The sequence below is a fragment of the Gossypium raimondii genome, chromosome 11, assembly GCF_025698545.1.
Source record: "Gossypium raimondii isolate GPD5lz chromosome 11, ASM2569854v1, whole genome shotgun sequence".
Taxonomy (NCBI): Eukaryota; Viridiplantae; Streptophyta; class Magnoliopsida; order Malvales; family Malvaceae; genus Gossypium; species Gossypium raimondii.
The window spans coordinates 34,078,560-34,092,793 of record NC_068575.1 but is presented as its reverse complement, the minus strand read 5'-3'; the positions used below and the strand labels follow the sequence as shown (position 1 = coordinate 34,092,793).

At 35.4% G+C, this 14,234-nt stretch overlaps 1 pseudogene; it reads left to right on the top strand.

The window, feature by feature from the left end:
- The first annotated feature begins 14,134 nt into the window (after positions 1–14,134).
- LOC128035116 (small nucleolar RNA R71) lies at positions 14,135–14,234 on the top strand (annotated as a pseudogene).

The window sequence follows — 14,234 nt, the reverse complement described above, 5'->3', positions numbered from 1 at the left end:
TCCATAACATGAGTCAAACTAGATGTGGCTTGACTCATATTGTCAGCTGCATTGCATAATTTTTTTATTTGACTGGACAATCTTGCAGCCCCTCCAATTTGCTTTGGGGATTTCTTTCTTCCAGTTTTAAAATGTGAACTTGACATCTCAGGGTCTTTTCTTTTTTGACTGTTTCCATCAATTTGAACATCATTTGAAATGTGAACATCATTAGAAATGTGAACATCATATAAATGTGAACATCATTTCTCATATTTTCTTCTTCATTCTCTTCAGGTATTTTGTTGTTAACATCCTCAAAAAAATCAGTAAGGAGTGTACCAGAAGAAGGTGCCCATGCTTTATCACCTATTGCAACTATCCCCATGAACATTTGGTCCAACTTCCCTTCGAATTCAAGATCAATGCCCGATGTTCTAAATTTTTTAGCTTCAAGCACAACCTACATATAAAATGATAGTTTAATAACAGTAATTATCAATAAGATCATAAATAAGAAAAAAATAAAAAATATTTAGAATTATTAATGTACCTGGAGCCTACTCTCTCACCATTCATCCGATGTATCAACGATTCTTTTTATAGGATTCCACCCTAAACCAGTATCTTCGCCTTTAAGTTTCTTCCAAGCTTTCCATTCTTTTTTTAAGGCATCCCACCTATTTTTAAGTTGTCTTTGTGAAAAACTCTTGCCCGTTTCTTTCTCAAAGTTTGTCATTATTTTCAACCATCCATCTCTTGTGAAATGAGTACCAGGCCTATTGCCTTTCAATATCTCTTTAATAAAAATATCACAAAATATTTCTGTCAATCTCTTATCCCACATTGCTTTTACTTTTTCATCACTAACTTCAACAGCCGAAGTACTCATCTATTGTGTATACGAACAAATTCATTTCAGCCTATAAAGCAATCAAGAAAATCAAATGTCACATAAGTATATATGTTTACATGTGTATCAAAATTTTAACTATATACATGAACAAATAAGAGTAACAATGATAATAATGAAGTAATCCAAGAAATTGATTAACATGGTAAAATGATATAACTTTATCATTACCATCATTAAAAAATGAAAAAAAATCACGAGAATTAAGGGCTAAAATTACTCTTAATGAACATTTATAGGCACAAGTTTTTAATTAATATTTATGTAATTAAAAATAGTCCCTTTAAGATGATTATTAATTATTATTATTGCTACTGACAAAATTTTCTATATATTTGTGAGATTTTAGTCCCTTTGTTTCATTCAAGAAAATTGACTCAGTCAAAAGACGTTTTACATTATTTTCTTCTCTCACGCCTCCTCTGCCATTCTCTCATTCTCTTCGATAACTTTTTCTCCCCCCATCTTTAATATCTTCTTCTTTTTCTTTTTTTCCCCCTTCTTTTACCTAATTGCTTCCCAAATGTCTCTTCAGATTGCTTGGGACTTAATACTGAATTTTAAGTAAAAGTGCACGCGTAGAGATGAGGTTTGCCATTTCCCTTCATCTTCTCCACTGCTAACCAGCGAAAATTCTAATACTCGATAATGGTAATTTTCAGTTTTGATTATTCAATTATTATTTTTCTTATTTTTATTTATATCTAATTTGTTTCATTATATTTCGAATCTCTATCGATGAGTATTTTATTAGGATTTGATTTCTGTTAGTGGATCGATCTATTCTTTCAATCGAGGCAACCATATTAGAATATCTTTTTTGTCTTTTATTTTATTTTATTTCAATCGTAATTTAAAAGTTGCTGAAAGTTTTATTTGGTTGTTGAGAAAATGCTTGGAAAGCTAATGTAAGTATTAGATTATACTGAATCAATCGGTTTTGAAGTATTTCGATGATATGCTTCTTATATTTGGCTTATCAATGGGGTTAAGAATGTCATAAACTCTTAATCTATTACTGAAAATTTCAATAACGTGAAATTCAAAGTCCTGTTTGGTTCTTGAGAAATGTTTGGAACCGGAAAATTAATTCGAGTATTATATTCAAAAGTTTTAACTATTTGAAAACCGACCAATTTGAACTATATGTTTCTTGTCTTTGGCTTGTTAGTGGAATTAGAATGCAATAACCTATTCTTGAAAACAATATCTGTTAAATATAGCTATTATGCTTTTTAAGTGCTTTTTGTGTCACATTGATTTGGACTTTGGTATATTAGAATGACTGAAGTCTAGGCTCTAATTAATTCATTGACTGGTTTTTGCCTTTTTAGCTTGAACTTTACATTCATTTAAGAAAGGTTTTCTTCCTTAAGTTAGATTAGAAGGATTGAACTTGAAACTGTTTCCTTTGTGAAGGTTTGTGCTTTACCACCTTGATTGGTCTGTTGTTATACAGGAACTCAAATATTGCATTAAGGGATTGTTGTATTTGGTGGGAGTGGTAGAACATCGAATCCGGGTTTTCAGAACGGATGGATACGGATAGAGAGAGACACAAAGCCAGAGAAACAGGTTTTCTATTTTAACTCAATGTTTTTAGTTTTTGTTAGGATGAATGCATGGATTACAACCCCCCAAATAAATAAAACATGCCAAAACAAAAAAAGGGTTAAATTTCAGTTTGGGTTTTGATTCCAGAAACCCTATGCTAACATCATTTGTTTTGTCCATTATCTTAGCAGCCAATATCATCTGTTTCATCATGCATAAAAAAAGATAAACTCACCGAGGGTGGAGAAGAGGAACAAAGCACCAGCAGAGGAACAAATTACCAGCAGAGGAACAAATTACCAGCAGAGGAATAAAGAACCAGCACCAGCAGAGGTAAAAAGAACTAGCACCAGTAGAAGAACAAAGAACCAGCACCAGCAGAGGATCAAAGAAGCAGTAGAGGAATAAAGAACCAGCGATTAGAAAAGAGATGAGAACAAAAAGAACCAGTTTGTGTGTGTGGCTAAAAAAGTAAAAGAGCAGCTTAGAAGCACTTTTTGGCCGGAAAAGAAAAAAATTTCTTCTTTTTCATCTGCCCAAAAGTACTTCAACAAAGTTAGTCTACTGGCCCCAAATGAAGTGTGTTCTTCATTACTTTTCACCCAAAAGCACTTTTATATGTAAAAGTGCTTTTCAACCGGCCAGAAGAACTGGCCCTTAGTCTATAAAATAGAGACTAACTTAGTAAACTCAATTGTTTGTTGATTAGAGGCTTCATACACTTGGCAGAGCTGGGTAAAGAACTACTCACCAGTGAGAAGGGACCTCTCACACTTTGCCCGTTTAGCCTTAGATTCAGCACAAGCCTTTTGGAGGGCCCAGCTTGCGAGGGTACATTGCGCTGATAACATGGATAAGGAACTCGCCAGATCAAGGCTAATGGGATTGTGAACGTAAGAAGTAGAGGAGGAAGGATAAACGAACTCCTTCAATTCTTAGGATAGCTCCCTATCTAGTGTTTGTTGGACAACAAAGGGAGAAAAGGGATATTAGCTTGCATTGATATGTTTCCGCTAGGAGAAGAAGGTTTGGACCTCTCTTGAATGAGGAGTATAATAGAGGGCGCCAATAGGGGAAGTGTGGGGAGCTTGGCAGTAAGTGTCGGAATCCACGTGAAGGGGAGTTGAGGTGGTAGCAGGTGGGTCTGCAGCATTGGAGGACTCAATAAGAGGTTCGAGAAGGATTGGAGGAAGGAGTAGAGGGCGAGTTGTAGAGTCGGATATTGGGAATGTTGTCATGGGTAATGGGAGGAGCAAGTGATTCACCCTTTGGAAAGATAGGTTGTTTGCCAAGTCTGTGGCAGGATAACTGTTCTCGCTGCTCTCTCTAGCACAAGAAGACCCCCTTCAAGTCTCAACCTCTTGCAACTACTACTGCCAGCTCGTTCCCTTGAATCAACAGTATCCATGGCATGTTGTGCACTCTCAAACATTGCCTCTACATCCATAACTTCATGTTGGGACAAAGATGATGGGGGAAAATGATAAGTAGGACCTGCAGTATGAATAATAGGGTCACCAACGTTCTTAACTAATTCTCTTCTGATGACTCACCCATGAATCCTAGAGTTGAGGAAAGCTAGCGATAGAGAGGAATATTACAAATAGTGTAGAAAAAATCAATGGGCTCCCTCCATTTTTCGGTTAAATCCTAAGCTAACTCGCTATTCGCCCTAAAAGACAACGCCTCTTCAATGGATTGAACCATCATAGGGCTCACACCAAGATAAAGATTTGATGCCTACCAACCATTCTAGCTCATTCCCTCTAAATAAAAACGAAAGATGTTTCTAATTGTGAGGAGCCTTTTTAACTCCAGAGTGTGCCCAGGATTTAGCCTTTCAACTTGGGCCACGATAATCTCGATATCTAATGATTAGGCCTAGAGGCAAATCGACTCTTTAGGAATTGACCATCTCGTGGGGAACCCAAACCCACTAGTAACTTTGCATTTCACCAAGATAAATTTATTTCGGTCTAGGTGAAGGTTTGAAGCCTAATCCTTGAGTATGGGCTCATGACACCAACAAATGCTAAAATAGACCATCCCAACTAATGGCCTTAGGTTAGAACCTTCAATCGATAAAAGCGTTGGAAGACGCCAAACAAGGGTGGATCATTTAGGTTGTTGCAGTGCAAGAAGTACGCCAGACAGGTCCACCAAGATAGACCAATCAACTGCCCTGGTGCAATCCCTTACTCTTTTAGTACCATGCAGAAGAAAGGATGTAAAGGGAGATGAAAGCCATCCTTTAGCAAGTAAAGGAGCAGAATAAGGTCCTTGCTGGAATCATTCACACGCCTTTCTCCGGTGATGATCTCGAAATGGAATGTGAAGTTTGGAAACAATATACCATGAGCTGGCAGATGACTTACCATCTCCTCATGAGTGGTTAAGAATTTATACAGTGGCATTCCCATTGAGGTACTAGTTCCTTGGGGTTGAGAACCACCATCATTTGTAACTATAAAACTTCTCGCGTGGCCTCTCTGACTTTGAGGACCAAAACCCCTGACCCTTCTTTTTAATGCTAGTGAAACCCCAGACATAATGATACAGTGTATGATGAAAGAAAAGAAAAGTGAAAGATTACTTGAAAACTAAGAAGTGCTCGTAGAGGGCGAGTAACTCCGGTGAAGGAAACAAAGAATGAAGATAAGAAAGGGAAAAGAGAGTTGAAGAAAGAAGATTTACGGTTCAGAAAGAAACTCTAATGATAAAAAAATTGGGGGGGGAATTGATTTCAGATGAAAGAATTTCTTCTCCCTTGTACATTTATTTAAATAACCAAGCCTCCTAGAGAAGCTTGGATTCAAAGTAGTAGAAAACTGTTTAGGTCCCTGAACCTGTTTGACACATGTTGAGCAAGTGCAAGGGGGTTTTCCTAAACCCCTCGATAATCAAAAAGCAGGAAGATCTGCCAGAGTAAGTCATTCATCAAGTGTCTGTCAAATTAAAGTATGCTTACGTAGAATTAGTTAAGTAAATTTTACTCTGGGGACGTCTGTCACCAGGAGTAAGCCAAAGTCCTCGCCAGGGTGATAATAAGGTTATCCTTAAATCAGTTACCCATTAAAAATGGGTACGGGTAGACCCACTACTCAAGCGAGATGGGTTTAAGGAAAAGCTAAGATATTAGTTATTGCTAAAGTAATTGGGGTGTATGGTGGTGTCCTCCCCTAAGTGATGAAATGAATTACCAAATAAAGGAATAATTACTCGGAGATCGCTTTTAGAGCTATTCACAAAAGAAAATTTCCAGGAAGAAATTTTCTTTAAGGGTAGGGGAGTTGTCAAACCTGGTAATCCTTTATGTCTCGAAATTTAAGTAAAGTTAGGATTAAACTAAGTGGATTGTTGCATTGTCAGGCTCCATTGGGAATTTAAAAAAAATTTAATGGTTGAATTATGATTAGTTGAATCTCAATTTAGTTAGTTTAGAACTATAATTCCCTGCACTCGACCCGCTTGACCAAATCCGAGTATTGGGTGTTACTTTCTAAAACAGATGTAACCTAGACTCTTCTATGTGCCTATGTACTAATCCAACAATGACTTAATAAAATCTCTTAAACTCTTTGTTCTGAATTACCTTGTATATTCTTTTTGTGAATGTCTTTACATACAGTGTACTTTGGCATTTATATTATGAATCAATAAAATGACGGAGTTCATCAATATGTCTTACTTTTACTAAATATATAATCAGATTACTATAACTTATGCGCAAACATTAGTTTCGCCATAAGGCTTTCCGTATAAACTTGGTGTTTATGTATATCTTTATGGCTCTTTATATATATTTCTCTTTTCTTTCAATATGAACTGTGACTTCTCTTGAATTCTCAGTATGCATATCAGCACAATCCGCCAATCCTTTGGCATAGCCTTGGCATCATCTCTCGGCGCATTCTTTTCTATCAGTTCTTGCATTCAGAAGCATCCATAATAAGTTCACAAGAACTTAGTGAGACATTTTCATGCAATTATCCATTATTTAATATTAAGCATAGGCCGATCCATTTCCATTTTCTTCTTAAGTGGGTACTTACTATAATCAACGTTACACATATTAAACCTTTACTTACCTCATCCTCTTGAATACTTTGTAAGTGCTCTTACCTTAGTCAGCATTGTTCGACTTACTTGTGGACTTGTATTCGCGACATACTGTCTATTTCACCTTTCATTCTGGTGGACAAGGTAGACATCGTCCACTTCTCAGCATGATACATTCCTCGCTAGTCTTTCACTGACTCAAGCTCACTAATTGCATTTTTGTTCAGAGTCTGCCAAAGTGGCGTTATCTTGATACATCATCACGAAGGCCATTTTACAGGCTGTGCCACCAAGGCGTACTCTTCCCTTGACTTAGATCACTACAGAGGAATCCTTGCACAACTGATAGATAGATAGCCATGAGGGCGTCCGAACATATACACAAGATAGACATAGATACGTCCATAGAGATAGATAGCCACAAAGGCATCCACATAACAAATATATCCACAAAGGCTCTCATATAAAATTAAATAGCTACAAAGGCATCCACATATAATAGACTTCTCCACGAAGGCGCATTTAACAGATACAACCACAAAGACTCTTCATATAACAGAATCAGCCTCAAAGGCTCTTATACAACAGAATTAGCCACGAAGGCTTTACTTTAACAACATCAACCACAATGGCTCCTTTTATCAGAGAATAGCCACAAAGGCTTCCACATATCAGAGAACAACTACAAAGGCTTCCATTTTTCAATAAATGGTGTTTTCAACGATAGGGATTTGCCTAAACTTAAAATCTTAAGGTTTGCCTCTCATCACCCGGTACTCACCCAACCTTCATTCTCTTCTTTCTCTACATGACACCATAGTCCCAGACTAGATCTTACACAATGTGGTCTTCATTTCCCCATATGATGCCATAGCCACTAGACTATGTCTTACGCTATATGATCTTCACTTGCCATGCCCATGGACTTTCCTTATCAGAATTCGTGTTTATTGTCCCAACAAACCCTTAGTGTAACACCTCCCAAAATAAGACCTAAGAGTTTTAGGGGTATTTTAGGAATTTTAGCCTTCAAATGTTCAAAATTTTTTGACATGGCATAGCAGTAATGTTTTCAATTATGATTTTTAGAAAATTAAATCAATTTTTGAAAATGAGTTTTAAATACCTCTAATTTTTAAGATAGGATTGATTTGTAAAAGAGTCAAAATTGAGAGTTTTTATGAAGTAATTTAACCAAATTTCAATATTCAAGCTAAAAAACCCTCTCTTCTCTAAGTTATTTCATGTAAAAACTATCCAAAATTTGTGTTTGTCGTTCCTTGATACTCTCTTGCTATTTCAATTAATTTTGAACTCCAAATCCTAATTCCTTTTGATTTCTACCATCTCTTAAGTTATAAACCTCTATAAAAACCAAGAAAAACACCCAAAACACCATAGTTTTCTCCATTGTCAAGCTTGTGGGTTTTTTAAGTTTTTCGATCAAACGGTCCATTTTTCATCATTGAATGTAATGATTTGATTCCTTATGAGTTTTTAATGTTATCTAGTCTTTAAAACAAAATTATTAGCCATTAAATCGCATATTTTAAATAAAAGTAAAAAATTGGGTCTTTAATGGCAGATTTCGAGATTTTGAGTAAAAACGTGGTTTCAAAGTGTTTTTAAACTTGTTTTAACATGATTAGAATATTTCTAAACTTACTTTGAAGTTTCGTTAAGGATTTCTAAGGATTTAATCAAGTTTCATGAAAATTTCCATAAACATGTTGACAATTTTGATACCTTAAAATGAGTAGTTTTGAGTAGTTTAAAGGTTGAGAATCAGTCGTATGTGAATAATTACATGAGAAAAATTCATTTTAGGCAAAAAGATTAAGGGCTAGTTTAGAATTGCTTTTGAGAAGTGCTTTTAAAAAATGCTATGGAAAAGTGATTTTCAGAAGTATTTTTGAGAAGGTTGGTTTAATATTTAAGTGGTTAGTATTGCTGTCAAAAAATGCTTTTGATAAATAAAATGTCCATTTCGGGCATTGTGTTATAAATTAATAAATATGCATTTAAATAATGTTTAAATTAATTAATATTATGATATCTTAGTAAAAATATAAAAAATAATTTATTACAATTTATTGTTAATATTTTAATATATGAAATATAAATTTTAAATATTTTAAGTAATTAATATTAATTATTTATAAAATTTAATTCAAATATATAAACTATAATTTAAATAATAAAATATGACCAATAAATATTTAAATATATAATATTATATATAATAAATTTTAATAAGAAAATAATTACATACACCATATAAATATTATATAAAATATATTATAAGGGTTAAAATTGTCATTTATACCTAAAAACACTTTTGCCAAAAGTAAAAGCTAAAAAAAAACTATTTTTACTTCTGGGTTGAAAAACACTTTTCAAAAGCACTTCTAACTCAAAAAGTTATCTATTTAGCATTGCTTCTAGCTTCAAAAGTGCTTCTAGCTTCAAAAGTGCTTTTGACCCCAAAAGCACTTTTGAGAAGCAATGCTAAACAAAGCCTAAGTATAGATCGAGATATTTGAGTTTTAAGTTTGTTAGTCGAAATTTCAATTTCTTGAGAAATATAGCTTAGGCTTGTGTTTTTTGGTTTGTTTAAGTTAGTCTTTAGCTGAATATTGATTGTGTATATTGTGTGGTTAATATGCGTGAAGCATCAGAATCGTTGGAACCTTCTTCGAGAAAGGTGAAAGGCAAGGAAAAACTAATTTAAGCTTTCGGCTTTTTGGCAAAAGCGTAATTGGTGAGTGTTTGGAATTTTCTACTTGTAGACGTGATTCTTAGTGTTGATTGGGAGCTTAGGAATAACCTAAACCTCTATCCTATGCTCTGAGTGTAAGCTTTCTATTTTCCTTGTTTTATTTTTGACAAATTATGTGAATATGTAAATATGTGAATAACTATGAATTGATTATTATGACACAATACTGTGAATTGTATTGTATTGTGGGTATATTAAATATGTCGAATGACAGTAATGATATTGTGTTAGCGATATAAAGATGTGCAATGAAAGTGTGCAAAATTCGGTAAGTATGTATGTGTTGCATTGTGGAATATGATGCTAATGTAACAGGTTTTTGTATGTGATAAACTAATTTTAATGCACTCATATGTTGACGAATATGATGGCTCAATGAGCGTTATTGTGGCACTTTAAGTGCAATTGAATTTGATTTCGATAAGCATGCATTGTGTACAAGTTTTTATGTGAATTGACGAATATGAACAGAGATGATGTGCATCAAATCAGTAATTAAAAATGTGTAATTATGATATGAATATTTTGGCCTTGTGACCTTGCGAGATTGTTGGATATAGTTGGCATGCTATAGGATTGTAAGTACTCACCTATATGTGTTATGTGATTTGGGCGTTGAGGCCCTGGGACATGTTGGAGAGATAAGGAATGTGAGCTAGGCTCCATTCAACGAGACATGTTTGGTGTGTTGGAGAGTGTTAGCTTTATGTTTCATTTTTGGGATATGTTCGACTCTAGGAGTCATCTGGTCTGTTGGAGATCTGTGTATCTGATGAGTGATGATAGAGTTCACTTTTATGTTTCATAGCCTCAAGTGCCAAACTATCAAACATCTCTTCTTAGTCTTGATCTTGACGGTATCCAAGAAAGAAGCACCATCTGTTGTTGTAACCCCTCCCCAATATAAATTTGTGAAGCCTCCTCACAAGAAGCACCAAGATGTATGGGGAATAGACACCAAATAACTTAAACTCTAGTATACTTGGTAGTGGTATTGCATGTCTCCTAGATAGATTCCTTGTTCTCTGACAACAGTCACAGGATTAACTAAATTCATGAGCATTTTTGAACAAATTCGGCCAATGGAATCCCAACTGAAGTACTTTAGTGGCAATTCTCATTCCTCCAAAATGTCCTCCATAAGGAGTCAAATGACAATACTGCAAAATATTGTGTATTTCATCATCAGGTACACACTGTCGAATTATTTGATCAGCGCAATGCTTAAATAAGAATGGTTCATCCCAATAATATTGGTTAGCATCATGAATAAATTTTCGCCTTTTATGAGTGTTTAAATTAGGCGACATCACACCACTTACCAAGAAATTCACTATATCAGCATACCAAGGTAATGCCTTGGCAACTAACAATTGTTTGTCTAGAAAATATTATTTAATAAAGTTATCACTGCCATCTTCATTACTCGATTCTAACCTTGATAAATGATCAGCCAATTGGTTTTCAGTCCTCTTTTGATCTTGAACTTCCAAATCAAACTCTTGTAGTAATAGTATCCACCTAATCAATCTCGACTTGGCATTTTTCTTATGCACCAAGTACTAAATAGTCGAGTGATCTGTGTAAACTGTGACCTTGGTACCCACTAGATAAGGACAGAATTTATCGAGATCGAACACCACAACTAATAGCTCTTTTTCCATGCTGGTATAATTAAACTATGCATCCGTCAGAGTTTTGATAGCATAATTTATTTCACATATTATTTTGTCTCTCTTCTGCCCCAACACTGCTCCCACGGCATAGTCGCTGGCATCGCACATGAGTTTGAACGACAAGGTCCATTCTGGAGCTACTACAATTGGTGTTGCTACCAATCTTTTCTTTAATTCTTCAAAAGAAACTAGGCAGTGTTCATCAAAATCGAAGGGTCTCTTTTGCTCGAGCGCTGTGCAAAAGGGTTTAGATATCTTTGAAAAATCCTTAATGAATCTTCTTTTAAATCTTGCATGACCTAGAAAACTTGTAACACCCTTGACACTGGTGGGAGGTGGCAAATTTTCTATTAGTTCAATTTTTGCTCTGTCTACTTCAATTCATCGCTACGATATCCTATGTCATAAGACAATTCTTTTACAAACCATGAAGTGGCATTTTTCCCAGTTCAAGACAAAACTTGTTTCTTCACAGCGGCATAGAACCAATTCCAGATTTTTCAAACAATATTCAAAATCATTTCAAAATATAGAGAAGTCATCCATAAAAACTTCAAGGAAGTTTTCCACCATATCCAAGAGTATGGTAATCATACAACGCTGAAAAGTTATCGGGGCATTACATAATTCGAACAACATCCATCTAAACCCAAAAGTACCATATGGACATGTGAAAGTTGTCTTCTCTTGGTCATTGAGAGCTATGGCAATCTGATTATACCCTGAATAACCGTCCAAAAAATAGTAGAAAGCTTTCCCTACTAACCTGTCCAACATCTGATCAATAAATGGCAAGGGGAAATGGTCCTTCCTAGTTGCCTTGTTAAGCTTCCGATAATTCATGCACACTCTCCATTCTGTGACCGTGCAAGTGGGTATGAGCTCGTTATTGTCATTGCTAACCAATGTGACACCACCTTTCTTGGGAACACATTGTACAGGGCTTACTCATGAGCTATCTGAGATTGGGTAAATAGTGTCAGCATCAATCCACTTGATAATCCCTTTCTTGAGAACTTCTTTCATTATTAGATTCAATCTTCTCTGTTGCTCAATAGAATTGCTATGGCAATCCTCTAACAAGATTTTATGCAAACAAAATGTAGGATTGATCCCCTTTATATCAGCAAAAGTCCATCCTAATGCCTTCTTAAATCGTCGCAGGACTCCCAACAACTTGACCTCTTGTTCGAATTTCAATTCTGTAGAAATCATAATTGGCAAGGTGTTGTTATCTCCCAAGTATTCATATTTTAAATGATACGGCAAAGGTTTCAAATCCAATGTAAGAGGTTCCTCTATAGAAGGTTTAGGAGGCTTGAACAAATGATTCGATAAATCCAAATAGTCAAACTTTTTCCCTAGTCTCTCCACTATCTATTGGGCTTCCATGAATTCAACAAGTTCTTCTAAACTTAATTCGTCAATCCTTTCTAATGAGTCTTCATTACTATCAGAATTGCTATGGCAAAGTTTAGTGAATTCCTCTACTATTATCTCTATCAAACCAATGGCGTGGCATTCTTCATTTTTTTATGCACATTTCAAAGCATCAAAAACATTAAAAGTAACCTGTTGATCATTTACCCTCATAGTCAGTTCACATTTCTGTACGTCAATTAAAGTTCTGCCTGTAGCAAGAAAAGGTCTTCCAAGAATAATTAGAAAATTTTAATCAACTTCTAATTCTAAAATAAGGAAATCAGCGGGAAATATACATTTATCTACTCTTACCTGTAAGTCCTCAATTTTACCTTCTGGATGGACGTAGGATCGACCAACTAATTTTAAAGTCACTGTCGTAGGTCTTGCTTTCCCAAATCCTAGCTTCCTGAAAATAGACATAGGCATTAGATTTATACTCGCTCCTAAATCACATAACACCTTACCAACATGATGATTTCCAATTGAACAGGGGATAGTGAAACTCCCCGGATCCTTCAACTTCGGAGGTATTTTATTCATTAACATTGTTGTGCACCCTTCAGTGAGAGCAACAGTCTCAAACTCTCCCAACCTGTGCTTCTTTGACAATATGTCTTTCATAAATTTCACATAATTGGGCATCTGCTCCAAAGCTTCCACTAACGGTATGTTGATGTGGAGTTGCTCCAAAACATCTAAAAACCTTTTAAATTGAATATCCTATTTAGAATTCTGTAATTGCTGAGGAATAGGTAAAGGTGGTCGTCTTTCAGGTTGCTGGTATTGTTTTGTTGTCACATCTTTGTTGGCAACTTGATCTGGTTCTGTTGCAACATTTCTTTGTGTACCCTTTTCAGGTGTTGTATGTTGTTCAGTAGGTTCTAAGATCTTTTCCTGATTGCGATTGGATTTGTCTTCCTCTATCATGACATCTTGAACAACTTCATCCAACTAAGTCCCACATCTAAGAGTGATGGCCTTGCACTGCTCTTTTCCTTGGGTTCTCGAATTTTTAGCATCACTTGGCAATACTCTTTATGGCCTTGAATTTGGAGCATTCGCTATTTGCCCCACTTGATTTTTAAAAGCTCGGAGAGACGTATCCTGACTTTGAATCACAACATCATTTTTGGCTATATACTCCAACAAAGATTCAATAGAATTAAAAGATGATACCTGACCTTCTTGAGCATTTTACCTCAGCATAGGATGATTATAACCGGGCGGCGCATTGTGGATATTTTGTCTTATAACATTGTGTGAACTCCCCACACCTTGATTATTCTAACTAAAATTCAGATGCTACTTCCACATCGGATTGTAAGTGTTAGAGTAGGGGTTATTATTTCGGTTAAAATTACCCATGTAGTATATCGATGCTGGATTTTATGGGAATTCATTAAAAACATGATATTCTCCACAATAAACGCATGACAGCTCGGCTGAGTTCATCTCTTGAGTTGTAGTGGGCTTCTTTATTGTTTTGATCATATTAGCTAAAGAAGATGCCTGAGCTGTCAACGAAGTAATTGCGTCGAGCTTTATGGTACTAGTAGCTCTCTTGTACATCCCAACTCTTGTGGTAAGGTACTGGTAGTCATTGTTGGCAATCATTTTCCAAAATCTCATATGCTTCGTTGTAAGATTTATCCAACAATGTACCATTGGTAGATGCATCAACTACCATTCGCGTATGTGCATTCAACCCATTATAGAATATTTGCATCTGAGTCTACTGCTAAAATCCACACATCAGACATTTTCGAATTAAATCTTTAAATCCTTCCCAAGCTTCATATAATGTTTCATACTCTAACTGCTAAAAAGATGTGATGTCATTTCTAAACTT